Source organism: Bicyclus anynana, chromosome 17 (genome assembly GCF_947172395.1).
Source record: "Bicyclus anynana chromosome 17, ilBicAnyn1.1, whole genome shotgun sequence".
Classification (NCBI taxonomy): domain Eukaryota; kingdom Metazoa; phylum Arthropoda; class Insecta; order Lepidoptera; family Nymphalidae; genus Bicyclus; species Bicyclus anynana.
The window spans coordinates 9,693,957-9,707,573 of NC_069099.1; the positions used below are offsets into that span (position 1 = coordinate 9,693,957).

The 13,617-nt window shown below is 34.0% G+C and overlaps 1 protein-coding gene across 2 annotated transcripts in view; it reads left to right on the plus strand.

Annotated features, from left to right (window-relative positions):
- The first annotated feature begins 2,717 nt into the window (after positions 1-2,717).
- Positions 2,718-13,617, plus strand: part of LOC112054629 (uncharacterized) — a 51,590-nt gene continuing 40,690 nt past the window's right edge. Inside the window, exon 1 of one of the 2 annotated variants that reach the window (XM_024094481.2) lies at positions 2,718-2,878. The gene's annotated coding sequence lies outside the window, so the exon portion shown is untranslated. The remainder of the gene's footprint in view (positions 2,879-13,617) is intronic. The other variant, XM_024094480.2, reaches the window with a different exon arrangement.

Consider the following 13,617-nt stretch of genomic DNA (forward strand, 5'->3'; position numbering starts at 1 on the left):
TTATCATCATCATTATCATCATCATCACCATATCAGCCGATGGACGTCCACTGCAGGACATAAGCCTGTTGTAGGAACTTGGATCAGATCCTGAGCCGCCTGCACCCAGCGAATCCCTCTCGACTCACTTGATGTAGTCAGTCCACCTGATGTGGGGTCGATCAACACTGCGTTTTCGCGTGCCAGGTTGCCAATCCAGCACCTTGGGACCCCAACATCCATAGACTCTTCGAACTATGTGCCCCTCCCATTGCCACTTCAGCTTCGTGACATACTAATTCCAACATAAAATTACTGTAGTTCGGACATTGTTTTAGCAGTGGACGCTATTTTCAACGCAGTATTTGTATTTAAATATACGGACTTTTACAAATTAAGAATTAAATTAGATTTTTTTTTTCTTGTTTTAGAATTTATTAACAGAATAAGAACATAATTTCATCACATTACATTTTTAGTAACAGTCAAAACTCTTATTGCGATTTGGATTGCAGAAAAAAATATCTTAGTCAGAATTTCGTTTGACGTTCGTAAAATTTATACACTAGCTACTTAATTTAGCTTAAAAGAAAATCATGAGCGATATTAGCTGTCGTTCATATTTATCCTTCCACTGCAACGATTTTTCATAAGAAGCTGAACTTTTGTCTAATTAGGCGATATAACAAAGTAAAATAATATTTTCTTAAATAAATTAAATGCAGCAAATTTAACATAACATACGTTCATTACCTTTAACACCCTTACGAATATTTTTTAAACGGTTACATACCACAATATAACGACGAGATTTTTAATGTCGATATTTCGACTCAGTTGCATGTAATATGTACCCGTTTAAATAATATTCGTAATGAACAAACACGATATAAGCTTAAAATCATTACTTTAACACCCTTTTATTTAATATGAAATTGCAGCTACTTATAAGTTAAGTAACGACGCTTATTAAAGTGTTAATTAAATAATTAATATTTTGTTTATGTTCGGGAAAAAAAACATTTCATGAAGAAAACTTTATACTCTCCAAGATAATGTCCAATAACTCAATCTTAATATTTCATTGACTATTACGTCTTTAGGTCACTTTGTTCACGTGCTACACTATCACTAGTCACTAAACACTAACTCAAATGGTTTGGTCCGTTTAAGTCTTTTCACAGTATTCGTAACGTCGAGTAGCTGGATTGCCTCGATGTTTTAATGTATTGGTTTAGTTTTTCGAAAAAAACAACAAAAAAATTGCCTATGAATTCGGAAACGGTTCTCAAAATTATAGTAATTATGAAAGGGTATGGATAAAGTAAAAAAAAAAATTAAACTAGTAGTTAAAATATAATTTTACTATAGTGTGCGATATCTGAAAGCTGCAACTGACATGTGAAACCCAGCTGTGGCCAAAGCTTTAAAGTGACAAAAACTGTTATACAAACCAGTAACTGACAGACCATTTAGCAATCCGAATAGATTTTGAAGTATTTAGAGCGAAAAATAGTTATTTGTTATGCAACACTGCAAGAGTATTGCTGCGATTATATATTTACTAATCGACTAATTTTAAAAACCTGAAAAAACAGAAGGATACTACAATTTGTAACTATCCTTCTAATGAAGTCAATAACATCACAAGTATTACTTTATGTAGCTTCTTTACAGTAATGCTGAAGACATATTTGTAAAACAAAGATTTGAGTTAATTTATATTGTCTATCTTAATAATGAGCTTTTTAAGGATGTATTTAATGTACTGTATACACTTACTTATGTGTAAGTAAGGTAGGTATAGTTCTTGCACTGTAGGTACATTTTTTCCCTTCCATAATGAAAATTAGGCCATGCGTCAAACAATACTGAACTTATAAACTTTTCGTGTGATTAATAAAAAGTTTCTTGCATTACTAAAGTAAACAACTTATATATCCGATCTAAAAGCTAACATACTAATTAAAATATCGCTTAATATTGCATAAAGGTTTTTTCTTATTTAGGACACAAGCGCTAAGTGTCAATATTAAAGTCTGAATTCATTTATTTCAAGTAGGCATGCTATGCAAGCACTTTTAAAACGTCAGGTTCAGGTACCATGATAATTTCTTGATAAGTAAAATTGAAAACCTAAAATTTACGAGGATTCCAAACGCACCTAGGTCCGAAAAGAACCCAGGACAAACTCAGCCAGTTTTTTTTTTGCGTATCAGCATTTTACAATCACACTATTATTATAAAGGCGAAAGTTTCTGTGTAAGTTTATCTTTTACGCTGCAACTAGTAAAGCGATATGTCTGAAATTTGGAATGGAAATAGATTTTGCTCTGAATTAACACGGCTACTTTTCATCCCGGAAAAATCTATGGTTCCCGCGCGATTCGTAAAAACTGAATTCCACGCGTGCGAAGTTGCGGGCGTCCGCTAGTATTCTCTGAAACTAAGCCATGTAGTGTATTTAATTTCCAAGTTTTTAAGGTTTAATAAATCATTAACTCTATAATTAGACTTTTTTGTAAGCTTGCGTTTAATAAAATGTTGGATATGTACATCCAACATTTTAGTATAATATGTTTGATAACTGACTAAGGTAAGGTAAGAGTATGGACACCTAGTGGAACAACACTAGCAGAAGAAAGATACGAGCTATAGCAATTGTTAATAGTACACCACAAAATAACTTAAATACGCAGTGTAAATGTACGCGGTGGACGTGGTACGTCACTAGCGCTCCCGCTCGCTCCCGACTCAGTACCACGCAGCCTCTCGAAGCGGGAACTCGACCTTAGCTAGCGGCCATTGTAGCATGTACCCAGTATAGACGTCCGTAGTGGAGTGCAGTGTTCAGTGCGTGTGTAAACCCGATTTAAATGTGCTGTTTTGTGTTAAAAATGTAAGTATATTTTTTTATTAGTCAAAATTTTGTAATTTTTTTGTAGTGTTTCAGTTTATAGGTCTGGATGACGTTAAATTTGAAACGTTTGTGGATTACTTTAAAAAAATATTTTTAACAGTTTTTACACAAAAATCGGGGAAATCTTTCAAGAAAATTGACGTGTAAAATGTTATTGTACTTTCTAGTAAATGATAAACTGCTGATTGTTAGTTTGTCACTAATTCAAGAACTTCTTAATTGTAAAACAATTAAATAAAATAAGGTCTTAATTTTAAAATTGCGTAGATCATAACATCGAGCATCCGAGATTTTTCTTTTTAAAAAGTATGTTCGAAATATCTACTTATTTCCGCAATTAATAATTAAAACGTCTATTAATTTTGATTAGAATTTTGTAGCAATTCAGTAATTCTACACTTAAAATTTAAGACATAGCATTTATTCAGCTTTGAAATACTTTGGAAGATACGAATATTAATACGAAACGTAATCCACAAAAATATGGTCATATGGTTGCGGATGATATAAATTTAACTTTGTATGAAGATAGCTGGATTTTGGTGCTATCTGAAATATAGCGCTGAAATAAATTGACCACTGACTGAAATTTTCCGTTGACTAAAACTTCGCGCTAACTGAAATTTTGGACTGATTGACTTTGCATTCCATCCATCCATCCAGCATCATCTGCAAATTAATCTTTTAGTAATTTATAAGTAGGCTTAGTTATTTATAAGTTTGAATATTTGTAAAGACTCTACCACCGATTCAGAAGTAGTCTGCTGAGAAATATTTTTTATTTAATTATTTATAAAGCCTAAAACTACGTTGAACAAAAAGTTGTAACAAAACTAATTAAAAAGGGATTAAAATGTAGGGCCATTCAAATTACATTTCAACCCTTCTACAGCTTAATATATAGAGGTATTAATTTAATTTTTTGCCGTCTGAACCGTTCATAAGGCCCCACTCACGATTGTAATCGCACGGGGGTACGTCCGTCGTCATGCGAATTTAGCCGACACCTCACCCTATTCAAACTAAGCCTTTTCGCGGATTCCCACCGTTTTATTTGCATTAGATCAACCACTCCACCTTTATTTATACAAAGTCCTCTACCTTTTCGGGGATAAAGATTTTATTTGCATTAGACTCCCCACCGACAAGCGGCGAATCACATAAACTAGTCACGGCTCATTATTATTCACGACCTCTTTCAGGATCGCGTGCTCCAAGTTGAGCTGCATCATTACTGGCGAAGTATCTGACGCGTGCTTTGAGATTATAAACAGAACAGCTTCATGTGTAATGTTTGTAGTGTATGATTCATTTTTATTTAAGAACTAGCGGACGCCTGCGACTTTGTCCGCGTGGAAATCAATGTAAACTTTCAAGCGCTATTTCACCACTTTAATTTAAAAAAAAATTGAATTACATTATATTTCGTATTTATTTATGATTTATGAATAAATTTTTAAAAGTGAAACTCTAAAAATTAAGTAAATTATAAGTACAGATTCTAGATGGCGCTGGCGTCTTTAATGCCACGCTAACGTTTGTTGTTACAAATGGTATTAGTAAAATCTCAAATTGAATATGCAAATAAATGTATAGAATTCGACCAGTTTTATTATATGTATTGAAGATACGAAAATCAGGTTTTTTTAAGACAAAAATCATATTGGTATACGTAAGGCTGCATGGCATAATGCTGTAAAAGCTGTCTGCTAACTTTCTTGCCTATTCTTTTCGTTACGTTACCTGATTTTGTAATCCGTAATCCAGCTATTACTATTGCTATTACCATTTAGAAATTTAAAAAAAATATTCTCAATTTCAAAAAAATTCAAGCTTAACTTTTAGATAACGCTAAAATATTTCCCATTTTCAGAGATAATAGTTTTACATTTCATAAGCGGTACGTGCTAATTGCACAATTACACGTTCTTGTAACGTATAGTTTCGTTACTTTACCTGATTTTGTAATCCGTAATCCAGCTATTACTCAAGGGCAGATTTAAATTTATAAAAGTGTTTTAAAAACCCATTTAGAAATAAAAAAAATATTTTGAATTTCACAAAAATCCAAGCTAAACTTTTAGATAACGCTAAAATTTCCCATTTTCAGAGATAATAGTTTTACATTTCATAAGCGCTACGTGCTAATTGCACAATTACACGTTCTTGTAACATATAGTTTTGTCAGAGAGCCCTCCGCCCGGCCATCTCGCCAACTAATTGGGTAACCTACATCACTTTAGCGTCAACTGGAAACGGGGAAATATAGCGCTTGGCACTTTTTCAATCCATCCATCCCGAGTACTCCACTTGTGTTTAAATTTCGTAGCAACACGTAAAATACGATTCAGATAGCCTAGCAACTGAAACATCATACATAATACAGATGGTAAAGCATCTTGAAAGCTTAGGGACTGAGATACTGCAATAACCTCAACAGACCAAGTATGAATTTATTTTTTTACTAGTAGGAATATGGAGATAAAATATAGCCTATAGCCTTCCTCGATAAATGGGCTATCTAACACTGACAGAATTTTTCAAATCGGACCAGTAGTTCCTGAGATTAGCGCGTTCAATCAATCAATCAAACAAACAAACAAACAAACAAACAAACAAACTCTTCAGATTTATAATATTAGTATAGATTGTAAAGTACAGTTGTACTCCACTCGTGTTTATAGGAGGTTGGTGAAAGTGGGAGTCACACTATGAAGTGTCGTACACTCCTACATTTGTATTGATTAAAACTATTATTTTTTTAACATGCTTGTAAAAAAATATTGAGATTTTACAGAGCGGGAATCCAAAGAAAAAAGTGCATTTTATTAAAAAAAAGAAAGTCGTCTGCAAAAATGCCTGGTCGTATTTATGAAGTAATCGCGCAGTTGTATGTCAACGGTGGTGTTTTTCACATTTATGTATAAATAGGGTACCTACTAATTTAACGTATATAATTTCACCCTGCTTTTTAAGACTGCTTACAATTTACTTATTTCTTACTTTAATCACGATAAACAAGTATTAATAGGTTTCCATTATGCACGCTACTTCTATCAGCTAGTCCCAAAATACATGCAATCTCGCCATTCTCCTTTGTACTCTCAGACCAATTATACAAGGACCTGTATCGCACTCATAGTAACGAACAAAATTGTCTGTCATTTTCTGAGGAAAACGAGCTTAGATTTTGTATATTATATCTTATACTAAACTAGAAGTTTTTGCCCGTTTTTTTACACAATTCAATTACACAAAAAGGTATTTTTACGGAGCTCTTTAACCGACGAACACGATTACAACTATTTAATATCGATTGTATAGAGACAGTTTTTATAATCGCATTTGATCGTTGATCATATACTTTGACAGAAAAATAACGTCTAGCGAGGCAGGTCCTATACAATAATTGGTCTGAGTTTGTACTACACACACTAGTAAAACACGGCACAAATAGTCTAGTAAATATATTATGGCATCTTGATAACTATAACGAACATATTTTTGACAATTTTAATAATTAATTTCCAGCTCTACAATACATTATACTAATAAAATTATGTTAAGGCAGTTCATATATTGCCAATAAAATCAAATTAATTTAAAAAAATACTGCGTTTGTAATAGAAAAAAGTAAACGGACACAATTTGACTGATCAACTCATTTAGGTAATATTATTATCGAAGGTATGTGTAAAGCTTATGCCATTAAGATGAACACAAGTTACATTGAATACAGAAAAGAAAATAGAGTATGGAAATATCATCTACCCGAAGTAGCAGGCAATAGCTAGTACAATAATATCTGCAGAGTCAACAAACTTTACTGTATGCAAAACAGGAGAATATACACATATAAAATTGTACAGAAAGTTTGCCATAAAAAGCGGATTTTTATTGTGTATAAGCATCGTAAAAGTGTGTTTTTGTTGTAAAATTATTTAATTGCATATTTTTATATCATAACAGCATTAATGAAAATTTCGTACAAAGAATACATTCGGCAAAAACTGTAGCCGGCGCGACTGATAGTAAAATTATGCAAAAGACCGCCAGACACACCTTCAGTATACGTTCGTTTCCCGCAAGTCATTAACATTTTATGATTCCGTTGATTCATAATAAACAAGTGTATACAGAACAGTTGGCAATCATTAACAACAATAAAATATATAAACGCTATTATTTCTATTAATTTTGATAACAATAAATTCATTTTCACTCATTTGCTTATCCATCTGTCTACCCCTATTTTATAAATTATTTATATTTATAAATTAGCTATTTTTTTATTTTTTTTTATTAGGTACTTGTAGGCGCATCTATACTGATATTATAAAGCTGAAGGGTTTGTTTGTTTGATTGAACGCGCTAATCTCAGGAAGTACCGGTCCGATTTAAAAAAATCTTTCAGTGTTAGATAGCCCATTTATCGAGGAAGACTATAGGCTATATATTATCCCCGTATTCCTACGGAAACGGTAACCACGCGGGTAAAACCACGCGACATCAGCTAGTCATGTATAAACTTATCTTACGTGATAGTCGAGCTAGCGAAAACTACCGCCCCCGAAGCACAACATTAAAAGGACAGCTAATTGACCTAATTAGCACCTCACTACTGGCTCATAATTTCCTCTCAGAAAAGTGTCGAAATTTAAATTTACTCGTCTGAATCTCTTACAAGATTTTCCTAAAAGCTCATTCATTTTGCACCGTTTAGGTGCATTTTAGCGTGACTTTACCGAACGCCACGCGACCTAGTTCAGTAAACGAACAACAAAACAACCTGAGCTAAGATTTTTCAAGGCTTCAGCTACGTAAGTAATTTAGAATATACTCCGTAAGTTTTATGATGAATCTTATCCGTAGAAGATGAACAAGTAGGTTTTTAAGTAGGTACTAGCTTGGATATAGAAATGCTGTTTGACATCTACTCATGTATAGTATCAGCCAAACTTCGCTCTGAAATCTCCCACCAAGCCAAACTGAGCAGATGTTACTCGCTAATGTTTTTACACACTGCGCACCTATACGTCTCATTTTCAAGACATTGATGCATACCAAAGCACTTATTTTCTAATAGTTGTATATTCAGAAACCGTCACAAGTGGATCAAAGAAGTTTTATCATATTTACTCAAAGATTAAACAGATAAAGCGCACGGAACACGACGGTGTCGTAGCCGCTCCAAATACAAAGTTCAAAAACGAATACATTCTGGTGTCAGTACTACACTAAGCGTCGTATCAGTATCTTCAATGTTATTCAAGAAAAATGTCGTCTTGTGTTTTTAAATATTCTAAAAACTGTTATTAAAAAACTAAATAAGTAAATAAGATAGAGTATTTTTTATATAATTATTGATTTTTATACTTTTGTTGTTAGTGTTAAATTTTGAAATACTTACCAGCCAGCCAATTCACTAACTTTGACGTATGTTAGAAACTTGTAATTAACATCAAATCAATAACAACCACATTTTTTTTAATTCCTAAAACCCATTGTTAACAAAAATCACAATTTCAACTGGACAATGTCATCTACCTATTCTATATCCACGAATGGTTGCCAGTAGGCACCGGATGACTTTTGTACCTGTAAACTCAATTTAGATCAGTTGGCATTAAAAAATAGTGAATACCAAATCACCTTAAGAATCACTTACAAGGGCTAGTTGGTAAATTTCGTATAATGTCCACTAACACACGTCAAAGTTAATGAATTGGCCTGCTGTGCCTTAGTGGCCGCGTTCAGCGGGTGGAGTACCCAATTCAAAATCCATTTTTGTAACACAAACCAAAACATATTTCAAATAAAATTTATATATTTTACAAGTCAGCGTTACATCGACTAAACTCTAAACTTTGTTGAACATATTCCGGATTTAAACGAAATGTTAACAGCTTTTACGTAACTTCGATAATAATTTCTAATCTCGAACTGCATATGCATTTTCTAAATGTTACAGGTTTGTTAATAAAACGAGTTTAGTTTGAGATTACGTGCAAGTTCCCACAAAAAGCTTTGTCTGTTTTCTCTATTTACGGATTTTTGAGCGACCTAGTTAAACGAACGAATAACAAAACATCTCCTTGGCCAAGAAACCTTGGTAGAAAATTTTAACTTAACTACATTCATGAAAAGTTTTCGTTTATTATTTGGGGAAGAAAACTGAAGCGATTTTGTTAACAATGAAAGAATATTCTTTGGTTTTATAAAGGTTGTGATTATGTCATTACTTTATTGGTTTTGTAATTTAGTTAACAAGATTCGTCCCTTTTTACTTTGATATCAACCCTCTCAAATACTCAAAGGGGACTTATTTAAGTGGTCTTCTTTGGAGGATATTGTCGATATTGAAATTCATATTATACCTAATTAATATACCGGCAGCGAAATCTATCGCAGAGATTCATGACACCCCTTGCCCCGCCGTTACCACAATTGCTACCAGAACCGGGGATAGCGCGGCTACCGGGGAATAGGGGCTGTTGTTTTTTGTCGGTATCCATAAAAGATTTTGCCGATAATGCATGAGGCATGCGGGTTTGTCATCGCGGGGCTACAAGCGCCTGTATCAAGCAGCAGTGTCACTGGCATTTAAGAAATCCAACCAAAATGGTTATACTACCACCTTTTGTCAGTCACCGGTTTCTTTGGTTAGTCAACATGGTCCAAGAGAAGGAGAGATTAGCAGTTGGGGAAGTTAACTCATACTAGCCTTCTCCTTACAAGCATCATCATTATCATCATTATCAGCCCATAGACGTCCACTTCTGCCCATGGGCCTCTTGCATGGACTTCCAAGAACATCGGCCTCGAGCCGTCAGCATGCAGTGGGTTCATGCAACCCGCTTAATACCCTCGATCCACCTAGTGGGGAATCGAACAACACTGCGGTTTTCGGTGCGGGGTCGCCATTGTAGCACCTTGGGACCCCCATTGCCACTGCAGCTTTGCGACTCGCTGAGCTATGTCAGTGACTTTGGTTCTTCGGATCTCCTCATTTCGGATTTTACAATATTAATCTTAATCAATCTTACGAGCATAATATTGTTTAAAATTACATATTTTTTGTGCGAGCTTCGCGTACTTTGTCTCGAAAGGGCAAAACAAACAAAAGACTATAGAGTTCTTTCCTATGTCGCTTCTGAAAACGGAAATATAATTATGAGAGAAAACGCTGCAAAAATTAAACACGCTTCTAAAATAATGAGCATTGTTGCTGAGCAATTCTGAGAAACTAGGTACTCCCAGTAAAAGATGTAGTGAAATATCGTGTCCGTGTCCAGCTGAGCTCTTGATTTATATTTTTTCATACTAAAAACTGTACCATTTCATTGTTTTATCAATACATATAATGAAAATTGAAGTATCTTTGAGTTCAAACTAACTGTATTATAGATAGATAGATATACTTTATTTGCTCACCACACAGACAAATACAAGTGAAATAAAAACATTTTTTTTGTTTTTATTCTATTACAAGTTAGCCCTTGACTACAATCTCACCTGATGGTAAATGATGATGTAATCTAAGCTGGTAGCGGGCTAACTTGTTCGGAGAAAGATGAAAACCCACACTCCTTTTGGTTTCCACACGACATCGTACCGGAACGCTAAATCGCTTGACGGTACGTCTTTATCGGTAGAGTGGTAACTAGCCACGGTCAAAGCCTCCCACCAGCCATCAGTAGCCGCAGAGTAAAGAAGAAACATTTCGCCTTTATTTTATTAATGTGAAGTGTGATGTGATTTACACGCAATGATTTTAATACTATAAAGTCATTGTTTACAGGATACCACTAAAAAGACAACCAAGCTTTTTAAAAACTTTTGTCCGTCTATCTTTCTGTCTGTTTGTCTTGGCTAATCTTTGGAATAGCTTAACCGTTTTTAGAAGAGTTCATTGAGCAACATATACGAGTAACAACATTTGTGGAAAACTGAGTTTTACGTCCTGCCCTTAATTTTTCGATATTTCCGCAGAAAATCGGAATTTTGCAGTCTATCCGTATACTAAATTTTATCTAGATTCGTTCAGCCGTTCTGATTTGAGTTGTTTGCAACACAAACGATCCTTATTATTATTAGTACTCGTAAGTAATATTAGATGAACATCTCAAAGAGAACATAATATTATACCTAATAATTAAGATCTTAGCGTATGTCTTCTAAATTAATATCGACAAACTTGGGGCTTTATACGAATATAACACAAGTTAGTGAAATTAATTTAGTTTGCCCATGCTATTAGTTAGTTCGACGTATGCATTAAAGTGTTAGTTAGACGTAAATATTTTAGTTAACAATAAAATAATGTTAATGAATGAATAATGATTAATTTGTGGTATTGGTTAGTTGATTTTATTTTAAAGACAATTTCTGGTAGAATCACGAGACACTACAGACAAACATAACATTTCAAAAGCGCATCACTAACAACCCAAATTCAGCTAACTGTTTAGCACGAGTCTCCTGTCAGGATATGGTTTAGTCCACCACGCTGCCTGGCCCAATGCTCGGAATTCTCAGGTATGCAGTTGCAGGTTTCTTCCCAATAGTTTTTCTTCACCGTTTGAGACACGTGATATTTAATTTCTTAAAATGCACAAAAGTGAATCGAAGACAGTGGTCATATTCACTCGGCTATCACGTCTCGTCACTTCTCAAATGCGCGATTATAAATATTATTATGATTATGCTATACGTTATCAACCCATATTCGGCTCACTGCTGAGCTCGAGTCTCCTCTCAGAATGAGAGGGGTTGGGCCAATAGTCCACCACGCTGGCCCAATGTGGATTGGCAGACTTCACACACGCAGAGAATTAAGGAAATTCTCTGGTATGCAGGTTTCCTCACGATGTTTTCCTTCACCGTTTGAAACACGTGATATTATATGTCTTAAAATGCACACAACTGAAAAGTTGGAGGTGCTTGCCCTGGACCGAATTCGAACCCACACTCTCCAGAATCGGAGGCAGAGGCTACTGGGCTATCACGCTATAATAAGTATAAATAAATTTTATTTTTATTTATACTTTATATAGCGTGATAGTAGTGTATACTTTATATGAATTTACTTGAAAAAAATTAAATACATTAAATAAAAAATGACTAAAATAAATATCACACAGCAACCTCTGCTATCTAAACAACTGATAAAACTATAAACTAACCACATGAATGGAACTATTTCAAACAGAAAATAGATGAAAAAAAAAATTTTTATCGTTGCCAGAAAATAGAGTGATTCGGCTATTTCCGATTGCACTACGAAATACGAGATTGGCGTACGAGGGAAAAAAATGTGACTACATTCCGGGTAACGCCCTAACAATAGCCCTATTCTATAGCGCTCCTCTCTATTGCCAATACAATCGTAATCTAGTGGTTTTTGTGTGAACCAAATAAATGCCAATTTAGTAGTATTCCGAATACAGTTTATGTAACAGACATCCTAACTAATATTATAAATGCGAATGATTTCGTTTATTTATTTGTTTAACGATTAAACCACTAATAAAAAAAAATGCTTTCACCAATGGAAAGCTACATTATCAGCGAGTATTATAAGCTATATATACATTTTTTCTGTAATGTGTATCTTAGATAAACCTTTCTTGCTTTCTTTAGTGACGCGAATGAGATATGAAATAATGACGAAGTTAAGATTATGAATAACTAAATTGGAAATAACTTTTTTTTATAATTCCCGCGAGAGCCATGGATTTTTCCGGGATGAAAAGTAGCTTATGTGCTAATCCAAAGTAAAATCTATTTTCATTACAAATTTCAGCCAAATCGTTTCAGTAGCCGAAGCGTAAAGGAGGAACAAAATTACTTACACACAGACAAAATTTTGCCTTTATAATATTTGTGTGATAGTGTGATGTGATATTGGTGTGATTATGTGATAAGTGTGATAATCTAAACACTCGTACATTTCAAGGAATATTATTGTTTGGAATTCATAGTTTCATGGCATCACAACGTTGGCAAAATATGCCATCGATTATAGAAACTCAAGCCAAATCTATTTGGCAAGGCAAGCTTTATGCTGCTTTTTTATTTCTGATTAAAAGCTCAGACTATAAATAATAATAAAATAAAACACTGTGTTAACATTTAACATATTATTTTAACACTTGACAAAGTTGACCTGGCGTGCTAGATTACGTTATTATGTTGTAAATTATCGTTAAGCTTTGCTACAAACTAATAATTATGATAATGTAAAATAAATCTAGATTTGGTAAACAAAAAAAAAAATCTGTAAAGTCGGTTTACTGACGATAGTTGAACGTGACAACATCGAAAATACTGATGGAATGATTGCATTTTTCAAAAGAAAATCTTCATGGACCAGAATATACTTTATTTCTTGTATAAAAAGTTGGCAACCCTAGAGCGAGGGCACAACGGATGACGTCATCTTTTTTCGAGTGCACAGCCCGCTTCATCGAATTATAAGCCCTTGTCACGTCAACAATGTGTATTGGAAATTAACGTCATCGTCTTGTTAAAAGTTCTTAGTAACAACCCAATTTTGGAAGGAAGTCTAAAAATAAGTTGAGGTTTGTAAAGAAGACCTTTCTACACTAGGGCGCAAGATGCAAAGATTCAAGTTGAACTTAACGAGGTTTTGAGGGTAGTAATAACTCATTGAACCGATTGTTTTATTTGTATTACTGATAACCAATAATATTCAT